This window comes from Pinus tabuliformis, chromosome 4_2 (genome assembly GCF_031772625.1).
Source record: "Pinus tabuliformis cultivar Carrire ecotype Pingquan chromosome 4_2, CPIR1, whole genome shotgun sequence".
NCBI classification, from domain to species: Eukaryota; Viridiplantae; Streptophyta; class Pinopsida; order Pinales; family Pinaceae; genus Pinus; species Pinus tabuliformis.
In genome coordinates this window covers 170,404,258-170,413,865 of record NC_142304.1, presented here as the reverse complement: position 1 = coordinate 170,413,865, position 9,608 = coordinate 170,404,258, and the positions used below count along the sequence as shown (strand labels likewise).

Sequence of the window (9,608 nt, the reverse complement as noted above, 5' to 3'; positions counted from 1 at the left end):
CACCAATAAAGGCTTCCATAACATAATTATGTTAAAAATTCACATATTTATGACAGCAAAAAAAACAAAATTTCACATATTTTGTTTGATTCTTATTTTAATTTTAATTTATTATTAATTTAATTTATTTTAATTTGTTATTCATTAATTGGATATATATATATATATATATATATATATATATATATATATATATATATATATTTTTTTTTTTTTTTTAATCATTATTAAAAATTTTCTTTATATGATTTACCAATGTAATGTTTAATATTCTTCCAATTTTTATCAATTTTAATTTCAACTTTACTATTTTTACATATTTTAACCAGGATGGAATGGTTAAAAATAATAAAGTTGAAAATGTCCTATGATTGGCAAAATGCCCTATGATTTTTGAATGGATAGATTAAGGCATAACCAAAGTGAATGGACCTATTAGTCATGAGAAGGAGAGGTTTGTTTTCCAGTTCTAGTGAATAATGAAATATTCTATTCTTGGAAGAAAAGAGTAACCATTCAGTAGTTGTTCAATTCTTATCATTATTTTACTACATATGCAATTGAGATCAAATTTGTGGATGGTTAAGATTAATTGAATCTTGAGGCATCAATTATTGTCATCAATTCCATTATAAAAAAGTACAAGGATGCAAAAATTAATTCTCTTTCCTCAACAAATAGATTACTAAGTCCTAGTTTGAATTAATTTTCACCTCTTGTAGAACCACATATACTTCATTATTATAGAATTTGCAAACGTATATCACAACTATTTTGTATGGCTTCTCTAAAAAATGCCACGTATACTTTATTTTCATTATTATAGAATTTGCAAATGTATATTACAACTATTTTGTATGACTTCTCTAAAAAATTATGGTAATTATAAAATTGCTCAATCATTTTATGGTATGATTTCAAACCTAATTAGTATTTTCAACTGTATAGTATTTCCTAAAGGTAAAAATAAAATAGGTTAAAAAGTGTGAACACTAACCTCCAATCCAAGTTCCAGCAAGCATCGATTTCAATATGCATTTGTGAACCTTCAATTCTATTGGAACCCAAATTTAAAACCACCCAACACCCAAATGGATTTTCTCATTCTTGAATTGAATTATTTCCATTAAACTTTTTAGAAAGCAACTAAAAAGCTGCATATGCATTCCATTATGGTTCAAAACAGTACAAGACAAAGATTTATTAGTACATCAAAAAGAAAGAATCAAACTACACACATAATATTTCTCATAATAAAAAATGGACGTTCCCTTCTCTCAAATTATCAATTAGCTAGGACATTTGACTGGTAGTTGAATTTATATATGTGACTTGCTTGAACTAAGAACTTGCCCTATATTAGGAGTAACCTGTGAGTATTTGGCAACACAACGATCAACACAACTGCATTCTCCTATGTTCAATTCACCTTCTTTATATCTCCTTGAAATGCATTTGGCATAGCAAGTTTGAGTAAGCTTATTGAAAAGCTCAACTTTGTGCTCCATTTCCAGCACTCATAAACTTGGGCTTCGGGATCTGTAGCCATTTATCTTTGTCAAACCCATAAGGAGCTTTGGGATCTGTAGCAATTTTTAAATATATTGAAATGTTGATAAACAACCTACCGCTCAATGAAAAGCAATAACACTTAAACGTCAATTCATTCTGCTTAGGCTTCACTGGTTTTCATCGTATTGAATCTTGCTCTCAGACAACTGCAGATACATGTTGCCTCTTCTAAGTGAAACTTATCTTTGTCAAACCCATAAGGGGCTTCAAGATTTGTAGCCATTTTTATATATCTTGAATCGTTGATAAAAAACCTACCGCTCAATGAAAAGCAATAACACTTCAACATCAATTCATTCTGCTTAGGCTTCACTCGTTTTCACCGTATTGAATCTTGCTCTTGGGCAACTGCAGATACACGTTGCCTTTTCTAAGTGATGTCCCAGGAGACGAAAGAAAATTAGCCCTCTATGCTCACAGAAGGATTAAAGTAAATAATGATAATATAATTATTTCCATTATTTACTTTAATCCTTCTTGGAGTGTGATTTGGTTTCAAGTTTGACATGGATTTTCATGTCTTGGAATTTTTTTTTCAATCTTTCCAGGCTGATTGCTACCATGCATTTAATTAAGTCACACTTACGTTGTGTTTTAATTAACTCACAATTACGTTATGTTTTGCATTAGAGTTTATCAATCGTTTGAAATGGGTTAGTCAATGATGGTTTAATTAGAACTTCCAATTTTGATTTAAACCTTCAAGACTCAAGAGTCAATAATGTCATGTGTCAACCATAGAAAATTTTAGGGGCGAATCTTAGCCCAAGGGTGAAATTTAAGGGGTTTTATTTTTTGGAGGGGCTATTTTTTTTATAATACACCCATTTTTTATAGTTAGCCCAACATTTATTTAAAAAATAAATATTTATTACATTTTAGGCATAAAAAAAAGGCGGATAAACAATGCAAAACTCGATTCACCTGTTTTGGGAGGTTGGATTTACTTGCAATCACTTGATTTCTTGGGTTGGATGTTGGAACCAGTTCACAAAAAGATAGAAAAGATAGATCAATACCTTAGAAATAAGCCTCTTTGAAGGGGCAACCTCTTTTACATTACACAAATAAACAATTCTTGGATGATACAAATGACAAGGCCTCATTTCTATATATAGGAGTCTAAGGGGTCATAATATAATTAGAGCTGAAATAACAATAATAATGTAAGTGCACAACAATAACAATAGTGGGCTTCTATGGGGTACAATAATAAAAATATGGGGACTACATGGGCACAACAATATAATAAGGGGTTGTACTAATAACAAAAAGGGGTTACACTAGTAGTATAAGGACCTAACATGCCCCTCTTCTTCAAAAAGTGTTGTTCTCAACGCCTGAGTAGTTCTGGATTATTCTGTATAAAATTCTCATCTTCCCATGTGGAATCTTCAGCGGGTAAGTTCTTCCACTTGATGAGGTACTCTAAAATTGATCGATTTCGTAGCTATTGATTTCTTGTTTCTGTGACTGCTTCAAGTTCCAATATGATTTTTCTTTCCTCGTCAAATTCTGGATAATTGAACCGGGATATTTTGCAACTTTTGAATGAGTGGCCACACTTCTTCATCATTCTTCCATTTATCCCTTACTTCATTTATCCAATCTGGTTGGATAATAGAAATAACACAAAACATTTCTTCCACATTCTCATACTTTCTTGAGAGTGCATTTGCAATAACATTTTGCTTCCCTTTTTTTTAGATGATTTCAAAGTCATAATCAAAGTCATAACCCCACATCTTTGTGACCCTTTTTTGTTTTTCTTCAGAGGATAATCTTTGTTCTAAAAAGCATTTAAGACTATCATGATCCGTTTTTACCTTGAAGTGTCCTCCCATTAGGTAGGGTCGACATTTCTTAAGTGCATGTAGTATTGCCAACATTTCCTTCTCATAAATAGCTTGTAAATACTTTCCTTTGATTGGACAACTTTCAAAAGCAATGGGTCTTTCATCTTGCATTAAAACAACGCCAATTCCATTTCCTGAAGCATTACATTCCACAACAAAGGTTTTTGTGAAGTCCGGTGTAGCTAACACCGGTGCTTGGCACATTGCTTCTTTAAGATGTTCGAAGGCCTTTGTTGCTTTTGGAGTCCATGAAAATGCATCTTTCTTCAATAATGTTGCTAGAGGTGCTGCTATTCTCCCATAATTCTTAACAAACTTGCGATAATAACCTGTCAACCCGAAAAATCCTTGCAGATGCTTTATGGATGCAACGATTTTCCATTCCTTAATGGCTTTAATTTTGCTAGGGTCTACCTTAACACCTTCATGAGATACAATATGACCCAGATATTCCACTTGTTGTACTCCAAAGAAACATTTGGAGCTTTTTGCATATAATTGTTTCTCCTCCAATAGTTTGAGCACCCTGTCAACATGTTGAACATGATCTTTCCAAGACTTGCTATAGATTAGTATATCATAAAAAAATACTAACACAAATTTTCGAAGGAAGGTTTTGAAAATGGAATTCATCAAATCTTGAAATGTATAAGGTGCATTGGTAAGGCAAAAAGGCATGACCAAAAATTCATAACGACCCTCATGAGTTTTAAATGTCGTTTTCAGAATGTCTTCAGTCTTCATTCTAATTTGACGGTATCCTGAACGAAGATCCAACTTGGTGAAGTAAATTGGTCCATGCAATTCATCCAATAATTCATCAACGACAGGAATGGGAAATTTATCTTTAATAGTGAGCTTGTTGAGCTCCCTATAATCCGAACATATGTGCCATGATCCATCCTTCTTATGCACCAATACTACTGGAGTAGAGAAAGAACTTTGACTAGGTTGAATTATACCAGCCTCTAGCATTTCTGCGACCATACATTCAATTTCACTCTTTTGGGCATAAGGATATCTGTAAGGCCTGATGTTTGGAGGATTCATTTCTTCTTTCTCTAAGGTTGGTTCCTGGTGTATATCCTTTTCTTTTGATGTTTCTTGATCATTTTCTTCCTCCTATTCACAATCTATGTAAAATAATTTATTTTCAACACACTGATGACCTTTAGTGCATTTTCTATCACACATGTAACAAATCCCTCTTTCTCTTTTTTCTTGAAATTGTTGCGGTGTAAACCTTGTAGATTGTGGAAGGCTAGGAGAAAAAACACTTCCATATTTGTAGTTGTGAGTGGTGGGCTTCCTTGTTTCTATAATTTCGCTTTCAATTTTTCTTGCCAATCTGAATGCCTTCTCCAATAAATTAGGGTCCCAAAGATGAACTTCATGTTGAATGTTATCCTTTAAAGTCCTTATGAAGACATCAATCCTTTGCTTCTCCGGAATATCATTTACCCTTATATTCAATTTTTGAAAGTCCTCAATGTGCTCTACCATTGAACCCTTTTGTTTGAGATTTATCAATCGGCTAAAGAAGGTGTTTCTCTTTGTATCCTCATAATGTGCTATCATTTCTTCTGTGAAAATTGACGATGTAACAAGTGGTTTACGAGAACAAAGTCTTTTATACCATAAAAATTGATTCGGTTCTAAATAATTAAATGTAATACATACCTTTTGTAATAGTGGTACACCATGTATATCAAAATATTTCTCCATATGTAGTATCCAATTTACTAGATCTTTGCCATCAAACTTCCTCATCTCGCTTTTTCTTGATTTTAGGAGCTCGATCTTGAAACGACTGTAACTCTGTAATTTCGGATCTTTAAGTTCTGAAATTTCGTCCTGTAATAGCCCTTTGAGTCCTCTTTCTAACTCTGCAAGTCAGACCGCAATTGGATTCCCGAAGAAATATTTATTCCCAATCTCTCATGATGACCTAAGTATAGACTAGTTTCGTAGAGTGAACTTGTATGATGTTCCACGTGTCATTGTTTCAACTTTAGGTTCTGAAAATTATACCCAAACAAAATACAATCTGTCCTCTTTCTGTAACTTCTTACAAAATTTCAATTTGATGCTCAGAGAGAAAGTTATGGCGATTTTCCCAAGGTCCCCTGTTTAGGATGTAATTCGGGAGTATGCAAAAACCATAACTTCCTCAGATCATATATTTGAAAATATAGTGAGACAAGATCTGAAATTCAGACCCGAGGTTTAGACCAATTTATTCTCAAATGGGTTTTTCTGTTGGGTCCCTATAATACTAGTTACCCCATTACTATTGTAGTTATACCCCTTATTTATATTGTTGTGCCCCTATTACCCCCATATTGTTATTTCTGTGCCCCATAGAATCCCTCTATTGTTATTTTTGTGGCTTTATATTATTATTGTTAGGTCGGCTGGATTATATTGTGACTCCTTAGACTCCTATATATAGAAAGGAGGTTTTGTCATTTGTATCATCCAATAATTGTTCATTTATGTAATGTAAAGGAGGTTGCCCCCTCGAAGAGGCTGAATTCTAAGGCGTTGATCTATCTTTTCTATCTTTTCTTGAGCTGGTTTCATAACATTTGGTATCAGAGCTTTGGATTCTAGGGTTTTGCTGCTCCAAACAGGTCATCGTGGCATTTTCGCTATAACTTTTTTTCTGTGACGTTTCAGAAGTCGCAAAAAAAACCCATTTGAGAAGAAATTGCGCTGAACCTTGGGTCCGAATTTCAGAGCTTTCGCGCGATATTTTCGGAGATATGATCTAAGGAAGTTGGTCTTTTTGCAGACTCCTGAATTACACTCAAAACAGGCGACCTGGGGAAAATCGTCATAACTTTCTTTCTGAGCATCGGATTGAAATTTCGTAAGAAGGTACAGAAAGAGGACGGACTGTAGTTTTCTTTTATATATTTTTCAAAGTCAAAGGTTGAAATAGTGACACGTGGCACTTCATACAAGTTCGCTTTACTGAACTAGTCTATAATCAGGTCACTGCGGGAGATTGTGCATAACTCTTTCTTGGAGAATCCAATTTGGATCAGACTAGTGGCTTTGGAAAGAGGACATAGAAGGCTACTACAGGTCACAATTTCAGAACTGGATGATTCGAAATTACAGAGATACATCAGATTCAATATCAGGCTTCTACAAAGTAAAAAAAAAGGTGTGTAGTTTTTTTTTTAATTTTTGCATAAGCTTGGTTTGAAGGAATTCAAAGGGCATAGTAAAGCATTATTATCGGTAACTGATGCCCCGAGGAAAGAAAATGCAAACACCTAGTAAGGAACCTGAAAGCTCTAGCATGACTCATGAAGAAGAGGAAGAAATGCTACATGATATATCAAAATTACAAGAACAAGTGCAACAAATGTCACGCTCACAAAAGCTAACAGATGCTAAGATAAATGGCGTGGAATCTAAGATAAAGGGCATGGAAGCTCAGGTGAATGGCATGGACGCTAAAATTGATGGCATGGATGATAAGATGGAAGAATTGAAGATAAATATGAATAAGTTGCTACAAGAAATGGTCACTAAGGGTGAAAGAGTACTAAAGGAAACTCATGATGAGAACAAAAGAAATGTTAATCATGATTCCATAGACTCTAATGTTGGATCGAAGACTCACCATGTTCCAAAAATCGATATGAGGAAGTTTGATGGCAAGGATCCCGCCACATGGATATTACAGATGGAGCAATTCTTCGATCTCAATAATGTGCAAAACACACAAAAGGTACGTATGGCAACTTTATATTTGGAACCAAATCAGTTTGTATGGTATCAATGGCTTTGTTCTCGTAAAAAATTTATCACTTGGGCAATTTTTACGGAAGAATTGATAGCACATTATGAGGATACAAAAAGCAACACTTTTTTTAGCCAATTGATAAGTCTCAAACAAAAGGGTTCAATAATGGAGCACATTGAGGAGTCCCAAAAATTGAACATAAGGGTAAAAGATATTCCAGAGGAGCATAGGATTGATGTGTTCATAGGGTCTTTAAAGGATAATATCCAACATGATGTGCGCCTTTGGGAACCTGATTCATTAGAGAAGGCATTCAGGTTAGCAAGAAAAATGGAAAGCAAAATTATGGCAACTAGGAAGCATACCATTCACAACTATAAAGACGGAAGTGTTGTTGCCCATAGTCTTCCACAACCTACAAGGTTGACACCACAACAATTGGAAGAAAAAAGAGCAAAAGGGCTTTGTTACAATTGTGATAACAAATACACAAAGGGTCATAAGTGTGGTGAGAGGAAATTATTCTACATAGATTGTGAAGAGGAAGAAGAAAAGGAGCAAGAAAGGTCAAAAGAAGAGGATATATTCCAGGAACAAAGCCTAGATGAAGAACAAATAAATCCGACCATATCTTGTAATGCATTGGCAGGAATTACCACTCCTCAAACCATCAAGATAGAAGGACAAATCAAGAAGAAAAAGGTAATAGTGTTGATTGATTCAGGAAGCACCCACAATTTTATTCATTGTAGGGTAGCAAAAGAATTGAATTGCTTCCTATATCCAGCACTAGAGTGTCAAGTGATGATTGCAAATGGAGGAACAATAAATTGTTCTGGAAAGTGCCATAATATCAAGCTATCCATGGGAGAATATGTATTGACTAGCCCAATGCTTTCCATTCCAATGGGAGGTGCTGATGTTGTACTAGGAGTCCAATGGCTACAATCCTTGGGTACAATAGCTTTTAATTTTCAAGAACTTTTCATGAAATTTTCTGTGGAAGGAAATGAAGTTGAATTAAGGGGTATTGCAGGGAAACCAGGAAAGATAATCAGCTCTAATGGCATGACAAAGCTTTTAAAAAGGAGCAAAGAGGTGTAATTGCACAATTATGTTCGCTAGATGTTTCCACATTGGAATCATCTATTTCTCCAGATCTCCAAAAAGTCTTGGACAATCATTCCAAGGTATTTGAGACTCCCAAAGGTCTCCCACCTATGCGTGATCATGATCATGCTATTCATCTGATTCCAGGAAGTGTTCCTCCAAACATCAGGCCGTACAGATATCCATATGTCCAAAAAAGTGAAATTGAACGTATGGTTGCAGAAATGCTAGAGGCTGGTATAATTCAACCGAGTCAAAGTTCTTTCTCAGCTCCAGTAGTATTGGTGCACAAGAAGGATGGATCATGGCGCATGTGTTCAGATTATAGGGAGCTCAACAAGCTCACTATTAAAGATAAGTTCCCCATTCCTGTCATTGATGAATTACTGGATGAATTGCATGGATCAATTTACTTCACCAAGTTGGATCTTCGTTTGGGATATCATCAAATCAGAATGAAGATTGAAGACATTCCGAAAACGGCATTTGAAACTCATGAGGGTCATTATGAATTTTTGGTCATGCCTTTTGGCCTTACCAATGCACCTTCAACATTTCAAGGTTTGATGAATTCAATTTTCAAACCATTCCTTAGAAAATTTGTGTTGGTATTTTTTGATGATATACTAATCTACAGCAAGTCTTGGAAGGATCATGTTGAACATGTTGACAAGGTGCTACAACTATTGGAGGAGAAACAATTATATGCAAAAAGATCCAAATGTTTCTTTGGAGTCCAGGAGGTGGAATATTTGGGTCATATTGTATCTCATGAAGGAGTTAAGGTAGACCCTAGCAAAATTAAAGCCATTAAGGAATGGAAAATCCCCACATCCATAAAGCATCTGCGAGGATTTCTTGGGTTGACAGGGTATTATCGCAAGTTCGTTAAGAATTATGGGAGAATAGCAGCACCTCTAACAACATTATTGAAGAAAGATTCATTTTCATGGACTCCGGAAGCAACAAAGGCCTTTAAACATCTTAAAGAGGCAATGTGCCAAGCACCGGTCTTAGCTACACCGGACTTCACAAAAACCTTTATTGTGGAATGTGATGCTTCAGGAAATGGAATTGGTGCTGTTCTAATGCAAGATGAAAGACCCATTGCTTTTGAAAGTCGTCCAATCAAGGGAAAGTTTTTAAGCAAAGCTATTTATGAGAAGGAAATGTTGGCAATACTCCATGCACTTAAGAAATGGCGACCCTACCTAATGGGAAGACACTTCAAGGTAAAAACGGATCATGATAGCCTTAAATACTTTTTAGAACAAAGATTATCCTCTGAAGAGCAACAAAAGTGGGTCACA

At 34.8% G+C, this 9,608-nt stretch overlaps 1 pseudogene; it reads right to left on the bottom strand.

The window, feature by feature from the left end:
* Window positions 1–1,319: 1,319 nt before the first annotated feature.
* On the bottom strand, window positions 1,320–1,508 carry LOC149168722 (mitochondrial import inner membrane translocase subunit TIM10 pseudogene; annotated as a pseudogene).
* Window positions 1,509–9,608: the final 8,100 nt, after the last annotated feature.